The following is an 8,588-nucleotide window of genomic DNA, read 5'->3' on the forward strand; positions in this document are numbered from 1 at the left end:
GGACTTCTGGCAGCGGTGGGATTCGAACCCACGCCCCCGAAGAGACTGGAGCCTTAATCCAGCGCCTTAGACCGCTCGGCCACGCTACCGCCGTACCAGCGCTTCCTTCGGCGCCCTCTTTCACTACGCAGAGCACCGCGCTGGCAGCAGCTCCGCCCGATCTGCCCGGAGCCGAGGCGGCACCGCGACCGCTGAGCTGCCACGTGGGCGCCTGCAGGAGCCGGGGCTGCGAGTCCGGCAAAGCGTGACACGCATTTCAGTTCTCTGTTGCAAAACTAAAACTCGGTTAATTTTAAGAGTGAGAAAGCAGACTTCATGTTAACTGGGCTGTTTTTCTTCCCGCTCCCTTGCGGCAGTGTGAAGGACTGAAAGTTGTTCAGTGCGGCCCCGATGTCCCTTCCCTGTGCAGAACGCAGGCATGGAGGTGTGCAGGGGATCTTTGCCACGACTGTAAGGTGATAACGACGGGACTTTTCCCATTAAATTAAAGGTGAACCTTCTGGAAAACTCAAGCTGCCTCATTATATTGCTTTGCATTATACTGACACAGGAGTTGGGCAAGGCAGGCAAGGTCCCACCCCTCGTATTAATGATGTCCAGCCCGAGGGCCTGGCCCCGGTGTTCTGGTCCCCAAGGGTGGATCTCTGTGCTTACCCTGCAACCAGCCCCACTCACCGCTGCAATCCAGCCGAGGGCTGGATCCAAATCCTCCCTTTTACAACACGGGCGAGAAGTCCCGGTTCAGCTCAGCTCAGCCCACCTGCACTACCTGTGTCTTGGCTGTCCTGCTGCTCTCAGAAGGGAATGCAGGTCTGCAGGGAGAAGAGTGAGGTTCGTGTCAGTCAATTCCTTCAATTCCTACAGTGTGCTGGCTGTGTCCATAAGCTCTAACCGTTGTGCTTTCCTGTTTCAGTTACCCAGCACCAGACTTGCTGGCTGAACTTCACCATTTTCATCTCTGTAAGAATGAAGAGGCATCCCAGGGCTTGGTTGTTCTGTTCTTTCAAGGTATACTGGAGAACAATTTCATATTGTATAACCTATTGTAGCCACATCATTTAAACCTTTCCTGTTAAAAAGTAGGAATGTTTGTCCCGAGCTGTATCTCTCTTCCCCCTGTTTGCCTGCCTTGCTCAGGATGACCTTTGCCCTGTATTGAGTATCAATCAGCCAGCAAGTTAGCAGCCATGCAGGAACAACAATTGTTTCCTCACACAGCAGGAAACTTGCATACCATAAAAGGGAAACCACCAGTTGGGGTTAAGGAGAGGGTATGAGGCCCATACGACCACCAGAAGGCAGGATAAGATAAGACCCCCTAGCAACAGCCAGATCATGCGCAGAGTACGCCACAATAGGAATGCGGGGGAGGACGCGAATACTGAAGATGAACTGCATAAAAGGACCGCGTACGGGTTAAAACTTTGCGGCAGTTGGTGGAACGCAGAGTCCCCTGTCGCCCAGCGCTGCATTGCCTCTTTGTTCTTTGCTCATTATAATCAATAAATTCAATTATTGGCTCCTTAACCTTTGGTCCATTATTTTATCGATAACAATTGGTGCCGTGACTCGGATAGGAATAGTGGCAGGATTCTGAGAGTTGGGGAGGCGCCCCGCCAGAACTGGCGGCCCCGCTCCTGATTCCCTGCCTTACTCCTACCGACGATCCGAAATTTAAGAGCAAAGAGGCAAGGAAGGACCGGTCGACCCCTTAAATTTTGTGCACAAAAGTCCGGACGAAGACGCAGGATGCGTAAGTAATTGCCGTTTTGGCAAGGGTTTTCCGTTCGGTCGGGGTCGGGTTTCCCGGAGTGTGACGAGTGGTGTGTGTGTGAGAGGGGGCCGGTAGCTCGGACTAACCCAAGCGAGTGTGGACCCTCTAGTAGTGCGGTTCTCATTGCCTGCGAAGGCGTGAGCCACAAACGAGGGGAAGTGAGTGAAACGCACACACGATTGAGTGAAGGCACTCCGGAAGATGGGACAGGGAAAGAGTAAGGACCCTGTGACCATGAAACGTTCCCCTCTAGCATTCAGGTTAGAAATGTGGAGGAAGACTAAGATGATTCACTATTGCATGAAAGTATGGGGAGATAAGGAGATTGGCCCCAATGTCCGGTGGCCAAAATTTGAGTCCAGTGAAGATTGGGTATAGCAACAATTAAACTTTTGTGTTAATGCTAAGACACCCTTTAGTCAGGAAGAGGGTGAATATGCAGCTGTCTGGGTTACACGCCCAGGGGGACTAGCAATCCCGATCCTTAAACTATCCCAGGCAGACAGAAAGACTGAGAAACAGAAACCTAGGAAGGAGGAGGATAGCCCCATGGGACCCCCACCATATATTCCACCACCACCGACAGCTCCTCCCCCTCCACAGCCCGAGGTAGATAACCAGGATAATTCAGATAATCAGGAAATAGACCCTAACTCGGGTCCCTAAACCAGGAGAAGGGCTCGTCAACAAAATCTATATCCATTGTGAGAAGTACCTATGGGGGGTTCCAATCCACAGATGGGATTTATGTCGGTACCTTTAAGTTCGGGGGATGTTAGGGAATTTAAGAAAGAAATGATTAAGGTACTTTTGCAGTTTTGTAAAGAGCACTGCGGTAAAAATACTCCTTCACGGAAGGAGATCGCCGCGGTGCTGTCGCTTTTAGAAGGAAAAAAAAAAAAAAAAAAAAAAAAAGGGGAGCTGGACTCTTCCCAACAAGTGTTAGATTCATGCAGGTGGGATTCACTCACCTCGGCACTGTGCCAGCGTGCCATGAACAACCAGAAAGCCACGGAACTTAAAACGTGGGGTTTGATACTTGGAGCCCTTAAGGCGGCTAAGGGGGAGGGGCCGCGGGGAGCGGGACTTTGGAATCTTGCAGGTCTGGCGAACAAAGGACGGCGAGCGGGGTGGCGAACGGGGGCGGAGACATGAAGAAAGGATTAACCCTGAAGTATGGTATACAACCGAAAGTGTAGGGCGTCTAGAAATACCCCCCTTCTCCATTAAGCTCAGGGATCCTGAGATCCCTATAAAAATAAAACAGTATCCCATCTCGCTGGAAGGGAGGAGAGGCCTAAAGCCAGAAATAGAAAGACTCATAAAGCAAGGGTTATTGGAACCCTGTATGTCCCCATTCAATACTCCCATATTGCCGGTTAAAAAGCCTAATGGCACGTATTGCCTGGTACATGACTTGCGAGAAATAAATAAAAGAACTATTTCTCGCTTCCCTGTAGTTGCTAATCCTTACACCCTGTTGAGCAAATTAGGCCCTGAAAATTTATGGTATAGTGTGATTGATTTAAAAGATGCATTCTGAGCCTGCCCTCTAGATGAGTCTTGCCGGGATTATTTTGCCTTTGAATGGGAAGACCCGGACACAGGGAGGAAACAACAGTTGAGGTGGACAGTATTACCACAGGGCTTTACCGAATCCCCAAATTTATTCGGACAAGCCCTAGAACAGATTTTACAAGAATATCAACCAGCTCCAGAAATCACCCTTATCCAGTATGTGGATGACTTGCTAATCGCAGGAAAAGAGGAGGAAAAAGGGTTAAAGAGAAAGAGAGTTAATCCTTGCTGGTGTGAGAGCAACCCCTGCACCGTTCCTCCGCGAGCAGTACTTGGTGTGAGAGAGAGAGCCGGGACGGAGACTGCTGTTATTTGTGAAGGGGGAAGTGAGAATAGCCTCTGTAGAGGTCTGGGAAACCCGAAATCCCAGTGTTAGCACTGGAAGCCTCTGGAGAGGAGGAGGTAAAACTGAAATATGATGGTAGTAGTTTATGTAATGATGAGAGTTTGGAAAGTGAAAAGTTTGGGAAGGACACAGGCTGAGGAAGGCAAGGATGAGCAGGGTGTGACAGGGATGTAGAGGTGAGCGATATGAAGGAAAAACAAACAAACAAAAACTGATTGAGAAACAGAGATAGTAAGGAAATTGGGAATAACAGCAGCTGTTACTGTCGCAGCACTAGAGTAGGGCGTAGGACCCAGGAATCCACTCAGAGAGAGAGGGAAGGGGGGGGCTGGAAGAGCCCAGGGAGGGCTCCGCCCCACTGCAATGAAAGTAATGTGTGAATTACTGAGAAAGAGGGAACCGCCTCTGGTTGCAAAAATGAAGGATGGGAATTTGGGAAGTTTACCCTAGCAGATCCACTGGTTAAATTACAGCTAGGGAAGCAGAATAAAGAGGTAAAGAGATTAAATTCAGTAGAGACCCATAGAAGTTAGGTAAATCCTAAATCAGGCATACACAGGATTGCAGGCATCAGAAATGCCTGGCAGAGCCAAAATGCAGCCCAATAAAAGTTAAGTTAAAGACAGGAGCCAGCCCAACCAGGGTAAAGCAGTGCCCTTTGAGGATACAAGACTGTAGGAGGATAAAAGAAATAATAGATAACTTTATGAATTTTGGATTATTAATTGGATAGAAATCCAAATAGAACACCCTGATCTTGCAAATGAAAAATTGGATGGCAAGAGTTATAATTTGGTACAAGATTTGAGGGCAATTAATAGAAATGTTGAACCAAGTTAAGGAATAAGTAGGTGGGGTTTACCGTTCTGGATTTGAAGTACACCTTTTTCTGCCTGGTTTTGCCAAAGAAAGTCTACAGTATGTGGAACAAAGGAGGACTGTGTACAGTGGACTGAGTTTGCTGAATTTCTTGACTTAAATGGCTATCAAGCTTCTCAACAGAAAGCAGAACTGATCAAAGAGAAGGAAGCAGTTTGCTGAACACCCAGAACACCAACGCAGAGCTACCTCCAAGCCAGCAGTGTGCACTGCATGGAGACTGTTTATGCCAATTGCTCAGACCTACAGGAGGAACCACTGGATGATGCTGAGGACGGAAGCAGCTTTGTGAAACTGTAAGCAGGACATGCAGTAACTGCTACTGACAAGGTAATTGAAGCAAAACCATTACCTGTGGGGACTTCTGCTCAGAAGGCTAAAATAACTGCCTTGACAAGAACTAAATATGTTTTTGGGGTGGTACCTACTCATGGTACCATCTGGAAAGAGCGAGGTTTTCTTACACACATGGAAAACAAACTCAGTATGATGAAAATCTCCCAAAGAGCGGCGTGGCTATTATACATTGTAAAGGACATCAGAAGAGAGACACTGTACAGGCAACCAGGAATATGATGGTGGATCAGGTGGCAAAACAGGCAGCTGAAGGAAAAGAAATTGGTGAACTGGCTTTAATTCCAGACGGTAAACTTAAAATATTTGAACCTTAATCAGAACCTATAAGGTATTATGGACAGGATAGGAATTTATTGATTTAAAAGGGAAGAGAGCAAACTGACAGGTGGGTGCATACCCAGATGGACACATTATTGTGCCCTTTATTATTTTATAGAAATTGGTTCTAAGGGAACATAATAAAACATATGTGGGTACAGACATCAGAAAGTAACTGTACAGTCCTAGTACCAGGAACAGGGTACAAGTGGGGCTTGTTGGGAAAGGGAATCTTTTAGGACAACAATTGTAAATTGATTTTTTTCAGAACTGTCAGGAAAAAGGTGGGTTTCAGTATATGCTGGTTCTAAGAAATACCCTTTTCAGGGTGACCAGAATCATTTCCTTGCAGGACCAATCAAGCCAAAGAAATAACCAAGGTATTGCTGCAGGAGATTATACCAAGGTTTGGGTGTCCTGCAGCAATACCCTTCAACCAGGGAACTCACTTGATTGCAGAGATGGTCCAATAGGTCAGTAAGCATTGGGAATACATTGGAATTAAATCACAGGTTGTAAAACTGGCCCAGGAAGCTGGACTATCCTGGCCACAGTTGTTACCTTTGGCTCTCCTTAGGAAACCTAGAGCCAAAGAGGGGTTAATTCTTTCAAAAGACTCTACAAAAGGCCTTATCTCTACCCAGGTAGGGAGTGAAATACTGAGTATGTGGTAAATCTACAAGAATAGCTTCAGGAAATAGAGAAACTGGTTCTAGGAACTAGAGCCCAAGGCCTTGGCTTGATCCCTCAAATACAATGGGAACTGAAGCCAGCTGGACCCTTAAAATTGTGAATCCAAAAACAGTAATATGGGCTCTTATAATTGTTAGAAATGTTAATTTGATTAAGTGCGGCATTTGATGTAAATGCTTATATATCTCTTCTGGAAAACATCATTGCAAAGTATACTTATATCAGTAATTGTTTGGTATGTGGGCTCTGTACATAGGTGTATATATGTATATTTTGTCATACACGTTGCAAGAAGATCCTGCACAAGATCAAACCAGAGAACAAGGCATGGCATGCCCGAGGAACCGCCTGAAGAAGACGGTCCGACCACAGTGGATTGCGAGGAGAAAGGACCCCTCCAACTAACAATTAAGAGAAATGTATAAACTATGCATTGTAATTAACCTTATAAGATTTGCTTTAGCCTGGGAAGGTAATAGCTACTCGGGCAGTGGCCCAAAATTTTAACCTAACAAATTGTTGGATATGTACGGCCCTCCCCAGAGCAGGGGGGTTGCCAGTCTATGGGGTAGTAGCACTTAATTGGACAATTCCAAATTGGGTGGAACACAAGGAACGAAATTTAACTGAGAGAATTTACTTTACCACAGGAATTTCCACCAAGGCAATAATGTAAAACAGATAAAAAGGAATGACTAATATAGTCCCTCCGGAGAAGCCACCTCAGTTCTGCTAAAGAAGCTAAATGGTCGGGGCATGGTTTGAACACCTACCTTTTGCTGTACAGTGCTTAATAGGATTTATAATAGCATTAATCTTGTCATTAATTTTGTATTTTTTGTGGAAGGTTGTCAAGTGCGGAAAGGGGGTTTGCGTTCACGAATAAAAGAGAGGTACTAAGTGAGATCAGCCTACCAAGTTTGCCCTGAATACAATGGGTGCACGGCTGTAAGGGTTGGCCGATTGTTGAAAAGGCTCCGGGATTAAACTCCAGAGACACTCTGTGGACAAGGGCCTGGATTACCCCAGGGGATTCAGTAGTGAATAAAACAGGCTGTGATGGGGAAAAGTCCACCTTCGAGTAGGTCCTCTGCTGCCGAGAAGATAAAGACCCCTGTAGCTGGCTGCAACCCAGTTGACAGGCGAGGCAGAGACGGACCTCAGGTGAAGGGACGATACTTGACCCCAAAGACAGTCATTTTGGTCTGTGCATCTGTTCTACTTCCAGGGGTACAGGCCAGCAATCCACATGAGCCCATGATATGGGAATTATTCAACATACAGCAAACTGACCAACCCTTGAAAAGCTGTTAAAACTGAACCTCTGTAAAAACCAAGCCCTGGAGTGGGACGAAAGGCAAATCAGGGAGGCCAGATAGGCATCAACTGCCTATCCTGTGGCTATTATGGCTAACATGTATAATGATTGTTGCTTTGGCATCACGGGCTGAGGGAGCACACCTCCTGCCCCAGCCAGGGAATGTGTGGGTCACCTGGGCAAACAGGACGGGGCAGAAGGATTTTTGCCTTAGCCTACAATCAGCAACCTCCCCTTTCCGCACCTGCCTAGTGGGCATCCCTCAATATACGTTAGGAGCTTTTGCGGGATACACCACGAACCATTCCAGTTGCCGTAATGACGGCGATCTAGCAAGCCAAACGGCATGTTTGATAAAATCTCTGAATGTATCTCTTCCATGGGATCCGTAGGAATTAGATATCTTGGGGTCGCCGCAGCAAAGAGTTCGCAGCAGATTGAACGACTAGCGTGTTGGTCAGTCAAGCAAGCAAACCTGACAACGTTAGTGTTAAATGCGATGCTAGAAGACACAAACAGTATTCGGCATGCTGTGTTACAGAATAGGGCGGCCATCGATTTCCTACTTTTAGCACAAGGGCATGGATGTGAGGATTTGGAAGGGATGTGCTGTTTCAACCTCAGTGACCATAGTGTGTCTATCCATAAGGCGTTGAAAGACCTACAAAACCATTCGCAAAAGGTTCGGGTGGAAGATGATCCTATTGGGAACTGGTTTAAGAATGTGTTTGGTAGTTTTGGGGGATGGATTGCTAAAGTTGTTAAAGTGATTGCGCTAGTATTGCTTGTAATAATTTGCATTGCGGCCATTCTGCCTTGTATAATTATGTATTTCCAGAATTGTCTTTCCAGAATCATGTGGCAAGCAATGGATCAACGGATTCTGTATCATAAGGCGCAAGATCAGTTATGAGGAAGAAGAAATGTAATAGGTGTGGCGAGGAAGGCGGAATGTGACGGGGTCAGGCTTCAAAATAACGAACATATAGGGGAAAGGAATAAAACAAGCCTGGACAAACATTCAACGATAAAAGAAAAAGGGGGGAAATTGTTAAAAAGTAGGAATGTTTGTCCCGAGCTGTATCTCTCTTCCCCCTGTTTGCCTGCCTTGCTCAGGATGACCTTTGCCCTGTATTGAGTATCAATCAGCCAGCAAGTTAGCAGCCATGCAGGAACAACAATTGTTTCCTCACACAGCAGGAAACTTGCATACCATAAAAGGGAAACCACCAGTTGGGGTTAAGGAGAGGGTATGAGGCCCATACGACCACCAGAAGGCAGGATAAGATAAGACCCCCTAGCAACAGCCAGATCATGCGCAGAGT

At 46.6% G+C, this 8,588-nt stretch overlaps 1 non-coding gene across 1 annotated transcript; it reads right to left on the reverse strand.

Moving 5' to 3' along the window:
- Positions 1 to 7: 7 nt before the first annotated feature.
- TRNAL-AAG (transfer RNA leucine (anticodon AAG)) lies at positions 8 to 89 on the reverse strand. The gene has a single exon. It is a non-coding gene; the product is annotated as a tRNA-Leu (tRNA).
- Between the last annotated feature and the right edge of the window lie 8,499 nt (positions 90 to 8,588).

This window comes from Phasianus colchicus, chromosome 16 (assembly GCF_987193195.1).
Source record: "Phasianus colchicus chromosome 16, bPhaCol1.hap1.1, whole genome shotgun sequence".
Lineage (NCBI taxonomy): Eukaryota > Metazoa > Chordata > Aves > Galliformes > Phasianidae > Phasianus > Phasianus colchicus.